A 16,968-nucleotide genomic window follows, 5' to 3' on the forward strand; every position below is an offset into this window, starting at 1 on the left:
TGTAAAATCTTTTATAACAATGAATTGAGTAGGATATGTGTGACTTTTTTAAGGAGTATTAGATAGGCAATTATTATAACGCGTTTGGTTATTTTTTTTAAATATCTAATAATGAAATTTTTTCTACGAGAACGAGAAACTAATTATAACAAATCCTACCTACCTAAAAGTCTACACTTCTAGAATAAGTACCTAATCAAATTTTAATCACGTAAAAATATTTGATTCTTTTTCTAGATATTTGTGGAATATAATGCACAGGCCATAGAAGTTCAAAACAATCGTAGAACATAAAAAAATATTAATTTTTTTTTGCTAAAAACAGTTACGCTCTTAGTTGTGTGGTTATAAATTGATCTTCAAGTTAAGTTCTCATAATAAATGTAATAATCTAATAAAAATCGGGTCATTATTCAGTTAAAATCAAAAAAAACATTTTCTGTTTACTGATTTTGATTTATTTAAAAACGAAATAATATACTATAAAATATAACATTTTAAAAAAACTAATAATATTTTTTTATGGATAAGAAAAAAATTAATGTAATTCTTAAGTACATAAATTTTATATTAAAATTATTTTTATCCGTTTAGTGTAGATAACTGATGCTACTGAGTACTGATGCTACAGATGAATGCTTAAAATGATTTAAGTAATTTTCTATTGCTTCATTAAACTTGATTTAATCTTGTACCGTATTCTCTAATCCAGGCAAAGCTTCTGAAATTTAAAATTAAACAAGTTTAAGTATAATTGAAATATATTTTAGACAATGGATACTTACGGTGCGTAAAAAGGGTAGAGAAAAGCGCATTCCGTTCTATTTCCCATTGAAGCATAGGTAAAGTTGATAAAGTTGATCTATTTCATGATTCATGGCTGCAACTGTAACCTTCTCAGTTCTCACAAAGAGTGCAAACTGGCTCTAAAAATCTGAAACAATGAAATCAAAAATAGTTATTAAGATTTTAAAACATGTATTATATAGTTTATAAATTACCACTAATGAATAAATGTATTGACAATTAAACTTACCAACATTTCGAAAAGATAAGAAATTTAATCACTGTCGATAATTCATACGTAGTAATTAGGATATAATTTCAATACTTATACGCAGTGATACAGTCATTTTTATTTGAGCCTGGAAGATAAGCTTATAAGCTCATCATATTTTTTTATTTTATCAAATTTATATTGTAACTGACTTAAGTTATATAAGAGTATTGGAATGACAAATAAAAGTTAACCCCCCCCCCCCAAAAAAAAATACTTATGTCATACATACATTACACTACGGTATGTAAAAAAATGTTTATATCTATTTTTGCTCGAAATATTTTTTTTCATCGAAAATTCAGAGCAGTATCTAATCATGATTACAATACAATTTAATACATTGTAATTTGTAATATAGTCATATAGGTTTCAAAACATACGATGATAACTTATTGTTTTAAAAATGAGTGTATTTGTGACTATGTTGTTCAAAAACGGTTCTTGTTATAGGGACTTAAACATTAGAATCAGATTTAAGACGAGTATAGTATTATAGTGACAGTAGTTATTCGGAACCGCAATGTCATATTTCACATCATTATACGTTAATATCAAATATTTTTAAAATATAAGGAATTTAACTTTAGAATATTTAACGCATTATATGAACTAGAAGTAGGATACATATAGGGCACATTAAAAATAAATTTAAGTATAGAATTCAGAGTTATTTCAAGATTCTTACGATGAAATTTTATTTACAAATTTATTTTGTCGTACAGTTTTAAGATTATTTGTGTGTATTTATAATATATATTAATACAATTATTTTGTACTCTAGTATGAATAGTAAATATACTGTTAAGTTTAGGTATATATGTTGTTTTTTTTTTTAAATCTTTGTTTATCTATAGGTTTTTCTATGTGATTTTAATTTATTGTTAAATGTTATATTTTTTCATATCATTGGGAGTAATAAATATGAGTTATAACTTATAACTTATGATCATGGTAATATAGGTGTAATGTGTATGTACTAATTATTACTACATTTTATGTGTTAAAGAAGTAAGAAAATAACTGAAATAAATTAAGAATTATGAATGAAAATAATCATAATTACGCTTCCATCGTATGTAAATGGTGGGGGAAATGAAATCCGGGTGGCTCTTTTTCATTATCACTGGAATAATGGTGAGTCCGCTAGCCAGTATATATTATTATTATCCATAAAATATTTAAAGAAAAATTAAAATATGCTAAAAATTATTCATTTTATATGAATAGAAATGAAATGAAATATTTGTGTGATTCTACTTAAAAATTATGTATTGGTTCTGGCTTATTAAAAATTATAAAACATGAAATGGTACCTAATGTTCATAAGACAACTATAATAGTATCGTATAGTACCTTATAGTTTAAAATTGAATATTACTTACCTATTACCGAATTTTATCATTTTTACTTGAAATCATCCAAAATATTTCGTTTTATTAATATGCATTATAAGTTATAACATTTTGATTACAATTGTATCATTGTAAATATAAATGATATAAATGACTGTTTTGGATATTGTATTTTAATTATTAGTTTGGATTTACTTTATTTTGATTGATTGATTAATAATATTTTTTTTACGTCCAATCTCAATATTCGTTTTTTACATATTGTACTTGTGTTTGTTTAAAACGTCAGTTTGTTTTCAATACAGATAATTTAAGAATTACGAATGATTTAGTTTAAAAGTTTTTTGGTTATTATTATTTGCTTACAAACTCATTGGTGGTGGATATCCGATATGAACAATATAGGGTGACTGATGAGAGTAAATCAAACAAAATTCAGCATACACTAAAGAAAACGGGGTACTCGTCCAACATGCTTTCTACCGTAAATATTTTATCTACTGTAATTTTATGATAGTTTAATACGAGTATGATATCTGCCGTATGTCCGTATGCTGTATATTATATATACTTTGAAAATATGATTAAACTTTTAACCCCAAATTATATTGCATTTATACCTTAGTGGGTTAAGTAGGTCAGTAGGTATACCTTTGTATTATACCTGTTTAGTGTGTGTTAATGAGTTGTGTCGATTATATGTGATTCTACTGTGATCTTACAGTGATTTATTTATTATTATTTATTAACTATTATTATAAGTTTGTCAACTATAAGTTATTTATATCGACACATAATTCAAAATGAAGAGATGTGCGAAAATTGTTTAAACATACGCTGTTTATTACCAATTTGTAATCGACCAAACATGTACAAAAATTAAAAACCAAACAATTTGTGTTGATGAGTTAAAAAAAAAGTCAAAAACGTGATTCGGAAGGTAATATTTTGAAAACAATTTATAATTGATGTACAAGAAAGGGTGAAAAACATTTTACTCCAAACGCAAAAACAATAACTTTTTTACTTATACATGGATAAAAATGGGAAGTGTAACAGTGGTTTAAGTTTGTGTGATATCATAGAATTTGTTTGGTATTGGATATTTCAATTAAAGGTAACACAAGCCGAGGTGTTTGCGAATAGATCAAAATCAACTATAGTCGACGGGTATGATGGTAGATAAAATGTTTACAGTAGATAGAATACTAAACCATCATAGGTACGTGCTGTAGAGCATAATGGACGAGTAACGAAAACGGAATAATAGGAGAAAGGTATTAGTGTATAATATTAACTTTTAGTTGTTATTTTATATTATACACACAACTTTCACAACTTACTATTTTCTCTGGATAATATAATATATCAAATTATATGCAAAATGTCAAAATATTTTTGCAAACAGGTAGGTACCTAATACCTAACGACATAGAGATTATACCGAACACGGTAATCGAGATGATAAACTAATTTATCTATAGTACTTGGGTACATAATAATATGTGAGTGTGTACACCCATAAATAAATAAAACCAATGAATTTCACGAATTTTCCGAGACACGAATTTGAACACGTGGTTTTTTTGAAAAATATATTAATTTAAAATATTAGGTATCGATATCTAACTGTTAACTGAAAAGACTGTTTGTATATATAGGTACTTTAAAATATTAAATATATGTATGATAAAATTTAAGTTAATACTTACCTAAGTATATTGTATCTTAAAAGAATAAATAGAAAACTAAACATTTTTGAAAATCTCAATGGTTCAATGTCTGAATCAGCTTCAAATGAAGACTCAGTGAATACATCGGTATTTCAAAGTGACACCAGAAATGTAATAAACCCGCAAGTCAGTATTTTTTTTAACAATTATTAAAAAGGTAACTATAAGTCTACAGGCATATTAATTCAACTACCTATATTATGAAAAATCAATTTTATATTCAGGTGAAGTCTTGAAAGAAAACACTAATGAATTTGAATACATAGATATTCCAACTATACCTGGTTACAATTATCTAATAGATGATGATAATGTTCAATTAATTAGTCATTTATTACATGAATGGTGATTGAGCTGTCTACACAAAACATCCCTAAGTGTATTTAACATAGTTTGTAAATATATAATACCTAGTTGTATTAGTTAATAGTTTGTATACTGAACCATGTTAATTTTCAATGAAAAAATTAATTATTCAACATTTAGTATCCAACAAAATAGTTATGTATGTGACACTTGCTGAAAATATTGCAAAATAAATTCAAAGAATATTTCCATCTGAACCGGAGGTTTGAATGTTTGTTATTTAATACCTATTTTAAAAATAATTATATATTAATTGGAACTCAGTAAATACTTAATGCTTAAAGAGTGGATTTATATGTAGGTACCACTACCATTGTATCAAAAACATAGAAAATGTATAAAGTACCTATATGATACAATTAAAATAAAATTATGAGTAGGAAGGTACATACACTATCATATAGTCTCTAGGTACTATTGTTTATACAATTAATGAATAATGGCAATAATATTTTACATAGTAACTTGTTGAACTGTTGAAGTATGCTCCCATTTAGTTATTAAATAGTTAGTAAATTATTCCATTTTATATGAAAATTATTTTATGAAAGACCAATTTATACAACCCAAAGGCAAGATTTACTGTAAATATATTAACACAATATGAACATTAAAGACAAGTGGGTTGATAACTAAAAAAAACAAATGAGAGACAAATGATCAAATTCTCCAACAGTAAACTTTTTAGTCGATGAGATAGTAATAATTATGGTAGGTAAGTTCAACAAATTACTAATTTTTTTAGTTATTTATAATAAAATATATTACTAATTTATTACAGAACCTGAAGGAAACATAAATTTAGTTACAAGCCAAATCAGACATATGACAACTGCAATTTACCAGAATTTGAACGTCATTAGGGTGAAACAGTAAACTATCGATGAAATACAATTAAAAAGGCCACATCTACTGAAGAAATCATTAAAGAATTGCCAAGCTATATGATACCAATGGGATATAAATTAGTTTTTATGATAATTGCTTATTTTGATTAAATTAAATTTAAAGTTTTACTGTTATAAGAGCTATATATCTATGTTTTAATATATCTCAACTATTTAATTTAGAATATTCAATTCAATCGAGTGCAGTTTGGCTATTATTCAAAAATACTTGTACTCGATTATAACAAAATTTGATAAATCTCACCCTAATTTAAACCAGATAATGTATAATGAACAAAATAATGCAGTCAATTTAAACAAACTAGGTTAGTTTTATAATTGGTTTTACTATACTATTATAAAGCCACCTACTGTCAATATTATAAAATTAATGTTAAATTAAATGTAAATTAAAATTCACTTATTAGTCATTACTCATTACATTACACTGGTTAGTGGTTATAATATAATATAAGTACCTACTAATTTATTTAATTTAAGAGTATTATATTTGTTTAAATGAATGTTTCTACTACCTTTTGCTCAATGTTATTTTGTTTCTCTTTATGTTTATATATAGTATACAACCTACTGGTTATACTAATATTACATTTATACTTATAAGTACTTGTACAGTTGTACTTAATAATAATACTCAACATAAGTAACTTACTGAGTTTTATGTACAATTTTAAATTATAATATATATTTATCTAGGTACTAACATATTAATTTTATATAGCTACCTACTAATTTAAGTATAATAGGTATATACTTGTTTAAATTTATATACTTTCTGCTGAATACTTCCTTTTTTTATTTTATGTCTACCTATATATAGTTTGTCATTTTCACAAAAAAAAATTTGGTCCTTATACCTATTTATAAATAGGCACAATTTATACATTACATTATAATTTATACAAAAGGGTATATCCGTATGCGCAAAAGACCATGATTATGTAGAGGTTGAAACAAATAAATGCACATATATTTAAAGTAAATTTTTATAACTATTTAACATTGTATGATTAATAATAATAATAACAATTACAGTTTTTAGATGGACACAAATATGTTTAATTTAAATACAAATCAATGTAAATATAACCGTCCCAAAATTGGCATCAAATTATTAAAAACTAAAGTGGAAGTAATGGAAGGTTTCGTCAATATTATTAAAAACAATTTTAATACAGATATAAACAATTGAATTCATATTTAAGTCTTATAATAAGAATTTTCAAAAGTGAAATTGACAAACTGTCAAAATAATTGAGATATCAAACATTTTTCCTAAATTTGAACTTCGTATGAGTGAAACGATTCACGCGCGTGCGTTGGTGGTCCGCATTAACGAGTTTGACGGTAGAAATTGACTTTCCAGCGAAACATAAATTCTTTCAAAATAATTAAAAAAATTATCAACTCTTTCATCGTTAGGTTTTATAGCCATTAGGTCTTCATAAAAACAGTTATTAACCCCATCGGGTTTTAAAAACGAAAGACCAAAGAATAATTTGCTAGCGTGAACAAAATTAATTTCCAACAATAAATAAATTGTATGCCTGAAAATATTATTTTCTATTTTAAGTGTACAATTGTAAAATATTGTTAATTAAAATTTTTTTTAAAATAATTTTATTGACAAACAATTTTAATGTAATCAATTATTTTATGATAAAGTATAAAATACCTATGCTAAAAAAAGGTTTAGTCAAAAGTTCGTTGATTATCGAGGACCTGTTATTATTTTATAACTCTATACCTCTCGAATTTTCGATACTAAAAAGGAAATATTTAATTGCACTAAATGAACTTATCGCACTATGTATTAAATCTAGAATTTGCAACTAGTTGCTTAAAGAATGAGGTACTTTAGAATTAATTATTTGTTACTGTTTTTCTTTATAGTTTTAATTTATATTCGTGTCATTAGTATATTTAAAGTTTATTTTATTGTAAATTACTTTTAAATTTTAGTTTGCCAACTGGCAGTATCGAGTACAATTATAAAAATTCAATTTAAGAAGGGATTATTTTCTTCGTCCTGCAGTAATTTTCGGTTGTTACCTGTATTAGCAAAAATTTGTTTTTTAGATGCGTATCCATTAAAGACGTTGGCCAATGACTAATTTTTGTTTCATTTAAACTTAATTTTTAACGAATGTCAGAAGCAAAAGCAATAGCTCAACGTTTGGTGTGCGGATTGTTGAATGCTTTGTAGTATTCGATGAGAAAAGGAATGTTGACATCTGAAATAATATATATGATAATATAATAATAATTATGTTTGACCTAGTCTAGCCTACCACAAGTGTATCTATTAAAGGGATATGTACCTAATCTATGTATTTAACATATAAAGACAAAATGAATAAATTAAAAACAATTTTTATCTAACAATTTAATAATTTTACTGTAATGCGTAACAATAAAGTCGGTTAAATTTTTTTTTCATGTTTGCATACCTACCTAATAATATGGTGCGTTGTTGTCCACCATAGTTCCCTGGGCCGGGGCCCAATCACATCCAGACCACCGAGACTGGTAAAAATGTCCAGGACCCCTCAAAAACCCAGAGTATTACGGATACAGAGATTAGTTTCGAAACAATATTTAGAGTTTGCGAGTCCGCGGCGTCCTTCGCGTGGCCGACGACGGTAACGACTTATACCCGCGGCGTGCATGTAAACGGTGCGCCCGATTGTTCGATAAGGGCAACCGCTCTAAGTCACATATTATCATATGTGTTCATATTTCTGTGTGCAGGCGCAATATGCTTATTGTTGTCGGGCGACCACCTCTCGAAAAACTGACCTCCTGTATTTTTATCCGCCCTTTCAGCCGGTCCGTTTTTAATTCTTCCTTGGCGGTCGTTTCGTATAGGTACTTACATACCTAATATTATCGTCGTGCTAGTATATTGTTCGAGCATTTACTATTGACCTTTTAACGACCGTGTAACCTTCTGCGGTCCTTATACGATCGCAGCACATTAGTGCAATATATCATAATATACAGTCTACTAATATATTAATACAAAATATACAGCACAGGTATATTATATATTATTATTAAATAGTTTATTACCACACTCGAAATTATATGATATCGGCTGCAGCTATTTGGTATATGAGGTATTGTTTTTAACGTCGCTAATAAAAAAAAATTCAATTTCGATTAGGATACCCTACGGTTTACATCAAAATTTAAAAAAAAACATCTGCTTTATAACTTACAGTATTTTAGGTTGGTTCTGATTTGAAAAAAGTTCTAAATCGCCACAGAACACTCCTTCAATGGTGTAACAATCTATACTTCTTAGAAAATATGATGGTGTTTAACCTTAAATGTGATTAAAAATCCAGTTATCCATTGTATCTAGTTGATGTTTGTTCAGAAGTTCCAGTTTGTATTATTAGTTTTAACACTGGAGTGAATTGACATATTACCTATCAAATTTAAATGTACTCAATCATATGTTTTTTCGATATTTTAAAGCGAGATATGAGTAAACCGTAAAATATCATAATTTAAAAATGTTAAAATCTCCCTTTAAAGTTAAAATATTTCAAAAAAAACATAATGATCTTAGTTCTTAGGTAAATTAAAGTTTGATAATAAGTAAATCAATTCTCTCTACTATTAAAACTAACAATACCAAATTGGAATTGTTGAACGAAAATGTGCTATGTTGTATGTTTTTGAGACGGATAAAACACACGCAGGTGACATCCTCTTAAAAGTATAACGTATAAGTATACCTAATCTGCATTTTATTAAATCATTACTTTTTTTAAGTAACTCTTGAATTTATTACTAACTATATAGCATAATATGACTTTATTTAAAAAAATATATCAAATAAATCTAGCAACAATAAAAATCATTTTTATATTTGAAGCAGATGAAAAAAATAAGGTGTTAATTATTAAATAAATTATACTTATTCGAGCTTGTTTGAACTCGGACGCAGCAATATTTATAAAGTGTGATGAGATGTTAAAAGTAATTATTTCACATAATTATTGTAATTAAACATTTTAATTACATTGCTCAAGTTGCTTTAATTATAGTGTACTTATAATATGATTTACTTATTTACTACCTTGTACAGTTGTGAGTTTATATAATATTTATACGACTATTTACCAAGTGATCCATTTAACGTAAGACGCTTGTTATTTCAAAACCTACTAACGTTTTTAAAAATATTTATTTTTACATTATTTTGAGTCGTTGAATAACCACATTTTTTACCATTTTATAAGTTTTTACTCTTTCAAATGACAACATACATTTTTAATTTCATATTCCTACGCAGAATATTATTTGGTGTGTTTTGATCTATAAAAATCACTTCCTTGATTTCGGGAGAGTAGCTTATTAGTTATAAGTAGGCAGGTATTAAAAGTTTCAAATGATAGGAGTGGAGTAGTACACTATGAAATGCTGGTCCACTACTCCGATCATTTAAACTTTTAATACTTATAACAACTAATAGACTAGAGTTGTCCGAAAATTGATTCATACCGAATTACTCCAAATAATATCCTGCTACAGAATATGAAATTAAAAATGTATGTCGTCATTCAAAAGAGTAAAAACTTAAAAAATTACTACTCAAAAAATTGAATAAAATGTAATTTTTTTTTAAAACTATAGCTTTATAACGATTTAAAATCCTATAAAGAAATATTTTCAAAAACGTAAGTGTCTCGCGTTAAATGGATTATCGTGTAAATGTATGCATAGGAATAGGACTATCTGAGTATCTGAGTCTCGGTACTCTTATGTTTCGTCAACTGCTCTCATGAAACTTTAGTGAGTTAAAGTTATGTTCTAGCTTTTTGTTTTAAGGCTACACTTACTTATAAGAACAGTTCATATGCATTTTGTAATTTTGTCTAATATTGCATTTTTAACAACTAATAATATTATGCAATTTATCGGTAGATTTAATATTGATTCGAATAGATATTTACTGAGACGAAACATAATCGCACAGTGGGTATAATCATATAGAACTATATTATATAGTTCAATTAATAATTTCAAAAAAATTTCAGCCGGTGGGTACAACATATAAATTAAATGGACCGGTATCTGTATAACCAGTTTCGAAAAGCCGACGGCCGAATGCTATCGTAGGTATATTGTCTGCGGTCACAATCGCAGACTTGCACACATCACTTGTCGAAAAAATAATATAGATAGATACGTATAACGTGTTCGTCCATTCCGTATATTATTATATTATGTTGTGATTCGTGGTATTATACAACTCAAATATAATTTATTATGATGAAACACAGAGGCATGGAGTTTATAATAAGTAATAAACAATTTGCCGAAATATAGATCAAAACGATTTTCACCATTATATACTTTCATTTGACCATATAATATTTTTCTTTTATGTATTTTCATTGAGTTATTGAATCACTCATTATTTTTATATTCACTTTAATTAGTCAAAGTGACCGATTCAAATTTTATTTTATAGGTATATATATATTTATTCAAATAAACGTAATGATAAAGATAAGTATACTTTCCGAAAGTTCTTACTTCTGACTTCTAAAGTTCTAAGTAGTAAAACAGTAAGCAAGTTATAGGATAGGTACTAGGTAGGAAGTTATTCTAACTGATTTCCTATTAGCGCTGCAGCACCTATAGTAATATTATAATACCTATTTAAACTTGACTAAATACTTAATAAATATGCCCCATATAATACATTACCATTGTTATACAACGAATTAGTTTATTTTAGAAAGCAATTGATTTTATATAACTATACTACATATATGTACATATATTATTGTATTTTTACTCCAAAATCACGTACTGAAATACAGGCCCGGGGTTAAGACCTTCGTGAAGTCCATAATAGGCTGTGGACAATTTGGTGCCCCTGATCGTACTACGTATAAGAGCACATATCGCAAATCTGTATTATTTAAACATTCAAAATCACGACTTTATTTGATTATAATAGTTCTACACACAATGACACGATGTAAAACATTTCAACCACTCGACGACTAAGTCAACTCAATTATTTGGACATGATAAATAAATAATTAATGACAAGATTTTGCAGACGATTAGTTCAGAATTGAGTTTTATTTTTGAATATTTATGAATATGATAAAATAAACCATTAATTTGGTGACCAACATATAGATATAGGTTGGCCAAATACTATTCAATAAGTATTTAATATTATTTACTATTAATGTTAAATAAATTACATAAATATTCATATTAAACATTAATAATAAGGCAAAATTATCGATCACTTAGGAAACCACAAGAAGAAGATGGATACTGCTCTGCTGTACAGTCTATAGGTTACAATTGGGTCACTGTAATGGATGGTGTAAAATTTGAATTCGATGATTTAATATTATTATATATACGAAAAACGATTTTGAGCGTAGACTGTAAGGTCTGTCATTAATACAATTTTTAAATTACAACAAAATAACAAGGATTTTTTTATTAACTTTATTCTTCGTTCAAATATCTCATTTCGTCCATTTTCGAACTGAAGATACCAATAACAAAATTGTGTTTGTATATTTTTTTTTTAGATTTTTTAATGCCTGTATGGACTACCTATTTATGAGATACCTTGTTTTAAATTTTCAATTCTCGACTATGTAAAACTGAAAATTTTATAAATTCGGGACTACTAAATAATTTGCAAATTTTTAAGATTTTGATCAATTGTAAACTTTAAATACTCATGAAAAATGTGCATGTGTGTATCATTAATGTTTTTATTTGTTATTATAATAACTTATGGAGAACTTTGAATTCAATTTTAAAGCTTTTGACCCAATGAAAAAGAATTAAATAACATTTATAGAAAAAGAACTACAAAAATGTAAAATATTTTATATTTTAAATTTTTGTAAAATAATTAAAATAATTACAATACATTTATATTATATGTGTATTCGTATAGGTTACAGGTAGCTCAAAATGAGACAAAATATTTTGAAAATGTTATCATGAAAAATGATAAAATAATTATTTAGTAAATTTTAAAGTATTTGCTGTCATTTTTTTAATGAATTACAACAAAATAAGAATTCATTTGCTGAAAACACATTACTCATTAGGCTAAAAATCTTATGTCAAGGAAATTTAAACTTCAAATGCTCATAAAAAATTAGTTTGATTTTTCGGAAAAACATTTTTTTTTGTACAAAATTGAAGTAAATTTTCAAATATTAGATATAAATTGAACATTTTTTATGAATTTCTAATTTCATACACCAAAAAACACATATTGTTGTAAAATCAATACATTCTCGATCAGCCCAGAATCTAAAAGCACATACAATTTAAGCAAAGGACAAAATGTATGTAAAGATGTATCTTTTAAAGATTAAATAGTGTGATCTTATTCTTGAAATTTGGTACTCAACTTTTATACTCTCCTGCTTACAACCGAGGGATCGAAATGTTTCACACATTTTGTTTGTCGAATAAATTTTGATCGATTTCAAAATGTTGGAGGTAACAATTTTGGATAAAATAGTCTATAATCAATGAGGGTTGTAGACGAAATGTCTACGTAAATGTCTTATTAATAAAACATAATTTACACACGATTTACAATAATATCATTATTCATAACGGATCTTCGGTGTTAATAATTACATTTAATAATTACATTAATAATTACATATTAACATACGACATTATATAAATTTACCATCACAATATTTTTTCGTTCGTGTTTATTCGAATATCGACTTTCAATGGTTTGCAACAGGAAATCGAGTCCATCATTGTAGGTATTTAATGAAAATATCATTTCTCTATATTTTTTGTTAAGATTTAAGGATTAGCGTTTTGAATAGAAAAATATTAATTTAAAAAAATGTTTTTAACCTCAACTCGATGATATACACAATACATATTTGCAATAGAATTTAATTATATATGTGTATATGTGTTGAAACTTGTTGACAAAATATTTTAATATTTGGCTCATGTTACTTACCTAAGAGGTTATAACTTTTACTACTATAGATTGCTGTGAATATTTTATTAATTAATTATTTAGAAAAGAATAATCTAATATACGTATGTATGTATTATATTGTAGACATAATACATAATACATGCCCTCGAAAAAATTATTTTCGTAATAGGTGTTTTAGATCTTGAATCACTTTCCAATTACTTACGCTGATCGATTTGAACTTGTTTTTGAAATGTTACACTTGTGAGAAACAAATAACTGACCTTGGCGACTGACGCATGTTGTCCCCTTAACCACACGCATAGGTATACATTTTATGATTTATAAATTATAAATCTGTGCGAGGGAGAGACATACCCACGGTAGATTGTCGAACTATACATTTTTAAATTGTGTTGCAAGTCTGCAAACATTTAGTCGAACAATCATTATTATATCCTTACAGATCGTATGTAAGAAAAGATAAAAAAAACGCGGTCGTAGTAAAAGTAACTTTTCTTAAATGGAATGTGATAAAAACAATAATAAAATGATTTATGAATGATCGAATAAAATTAATTATTGCCACTCATGAGCTATTTTTTTTATATTAATAGTCATATTTATATGACTACGGTATGACTGTATGAGTAACTATAATCTTCCATCATCTGCACACCGCAATCGTAAAATGTATATAGATCAATCAACCATATAATGTTACCTATACCGTTGTGTATTCCTACATAATTAATACACGTTACCTATTGCATAATATAATATTTATATTATATTATGTTGTTCGATCAAATTCCTCGTACTCGTACCGGCATACGAAGGCTGATCAATCGCTATGAGAGTTATTCGGGGACAAACATACATACCTATAATATCATGGTCTTTTTTCGCATATAATTTTTGTTGAGAAATTAATCATTTCAATATTCTAATTTTATCTTCGGAATATATAGATAAAATTAGGTATGTAACTACGAACTTTTGTTTTTACGTATTATTTAAAGACATTTTTTTTCAATGATGTAATAACCAAAAGTAAGTCCTATGAATGTACCTATGAAATAAAACTCGACATGTGCGGACCAACTCTGGTCAGTTTATGTACCTATTTATGAATGAAAAATGTATGTCACATAAAAAGAAGAAAACACTAGATTCTCCTAACTTATAAGTTATAACTTTATAATGCCACAATCAAAATTTGGTTATTCTATTAAGTATATTTATTGAATATTAATATTTTAACACAAAACAAAATATTTTTTTTGCATATTTTCTTTATTTTAATTTTGAACAGCCAATAGTTGAATAAACCTTTATCAATTTTTTTCCCAAACATTTTCTATTTTAAAGAATATCTTTCCCCTTTTCGCCAAACCATAAATTAGTGTATTCCTTTTTCCGTCATGTTTAAGAACGCATAGGATAGCTTTAAAACAATATTTAATAGATTGATTGTGGACGAATAAATAGATTTAAAAAAATTTTTAGTTATTATATTAAATAAATTCATTTTCGGTTTATTTATGAGTAAAATTGATTAAGAACTAAATTCAATTTTCCTCATAATAGTTTTAATATGTCCTGACTGCAATTTAAAATTATAAAAATATTAAGTTACTTTGTTTTTACAAGTGTACCTATGAAGTTCAAACCCTAACAAAATTCCTCAAAATTATTTAAATATGTTATTTACTTTTATTTTTTACACAAGCCGTATTATAATAAAATGGCGTTGGAAATAACAGTAAGTTATAAATTATAATATTACGTATTTAAATTTAATACATAGGTATACAGTACACACGGATCATGAGTTCATGACTTATGATTATGTTTTCAAAATTTGTTAAGATATCGCGGAAAAGCGAATCGTATGGTTATTGGTGGATTTGGCGGAAAATTAAACCGATAGAAAAGGAAAAGGTATAATTTTGGTCGAAACCAGCACCAGCTGTGCCCTATAAATGCACAGACAACACCCAATAATAAAACAATTATAATATTTGTCAAACACTCAAATGTATAAGTCAATGTTAAAACGCATTAATAAATACTGAAAAATCATAGTTTTAAAAATTCTACATCTACAAATGACTTATAGGCCATTGTATCTATTCTGGTTTCTTGAAAGTTGCACAAAAAACTTATTAATTGATTTAATTTAAACCGTACCTACTTTAATATAAACTATACTTCCTATATTAGATACTATAGATAGGATTATCAGGAATAATAACGAGATTTTAACTAAGTATAACAACATTTGCCTACTAAGTTAAGCTAAAATAAATAGGTTTATGATATTTTGCATAAAATAACTTTTCGTTAAAAATAAACATTTTGAACTTATTTTAAATGTTGGTAATTAATTTACATTTAATACTTATAATTAATACCTATATATACCTTTTTTATATTGATAATCACTTATTAATTACTAGCCAGTACGTTTTATTGAGCTTAAATTATGATGTTATTATTCTATCTGCAGGATATAATTGAATAACCCATCCAAAACCATGTATAGGTACTAGGTAGTATATTAGGTATGTATTTTAATGTACATAGGTAAGCCGATAGCTGATATTATTTCAGTCTTATAATTCAAAACAATAATGCAATACTGACTAGCTCACCAGAAGAGTGAAACCACGCAGACTCTGTGACCTATGCCATATACTCATATATATTTACCTACTTGAAAGTGGTATTACAATTTTAGATCACATTAAAAATTATAATCATTATGCGCTTTTAATAAATGTACTATATACCTAGTTATATCATACAGAATGTCAGAATATTTTTCGAACAATTCTCAATGTAGAAATCAAAACGGGCAATCAAGAACATTAGAAAATTATTATATCAAATAGATAGGTCGGTAGTCAATATTTAAGTGTAATATATGTAGAACACATCATAAACAAATTTCACAATAATCATCATTTTGTATTTTATATTATAATTTATTATTGTATGTCAGAAGTATTGAGGAAGTGAGGAATGACACTAACTACAATTATTATGATTCAAAACTAAATACATATTTAGTATTTAAAATGTGCTCTATATCTATTTCCTATAATTTAGTTTAGATTTGTTTAGGTACTTCGAAATTATTATTATTATATTTATGGAAATAACTAATGGAGAACTCGCTTCTGCTGCATAAAACAATATTTCAAGTACACCTGACATTCAGTAAGTCACTCTTATGGGTAGCTCTTAAATTGTATCTATTTGATATTTCATTGATAATTTATTGTAATAACTAATAACGATTGAGATCAACGATTGAGTTATAATATATATAATATATATATATATATATATTATAAATATAAAAGGTTGTTTCAATTATATTTTATTAATTAATTCGGTAGGTTTATATTGATGTTTGACCAAAAAATACCATTATAATAATAATAATTTTCGTTGTCAAATCACGAGCTGCAGTGTGCATATTTTTATCCCGATAATATCATTGTCCGAATAACAACAAATCTGCTGAGTGGTGTATTTGTCAATTGTTGTGTCATTTTCTTAAGATTATACCTAA

At 26.3% G+C, this 16,968-nt stretch overlaps 1 long non-coding RNA gene across 1 annotated transcript; it reads right to left on the reverse strand.

The window, feature by feature from the left end:
* Positions 1-526: 526 nt before the first annotated feature.
* On the reverse strand, positions 527-8,231 carry LOC111038358. Its single transcript, XR_002604976.1, has 3 exons — positions 7,874-8,231; positions 7,472-7,653; positions 527-934 (listed from the first exon to the last, which is right to left on the reverse strand). It is a non-coding gene; the product is annotated as an uncharacterized LOC111038358 (long non-coding RNA).
* Between the last annotated feature and the right edge of the window lie 8,737 nt (positions 8,232-16,968).

This window comes from Myzus persicae, unplaced genomic scaffold, assembly GCF_001856785.1.
Source record: "Myzus persicae strain clone G006 unplaced genomic scaffold, MPER_G0061.0, whole genome shotgun sequence".
Taxonomy (NCBI): Eukaryota; Metazoa; Arthropoda; class Insecta; order Hemiptera; family Aphididae; genus Myzus; species Myzus persicae.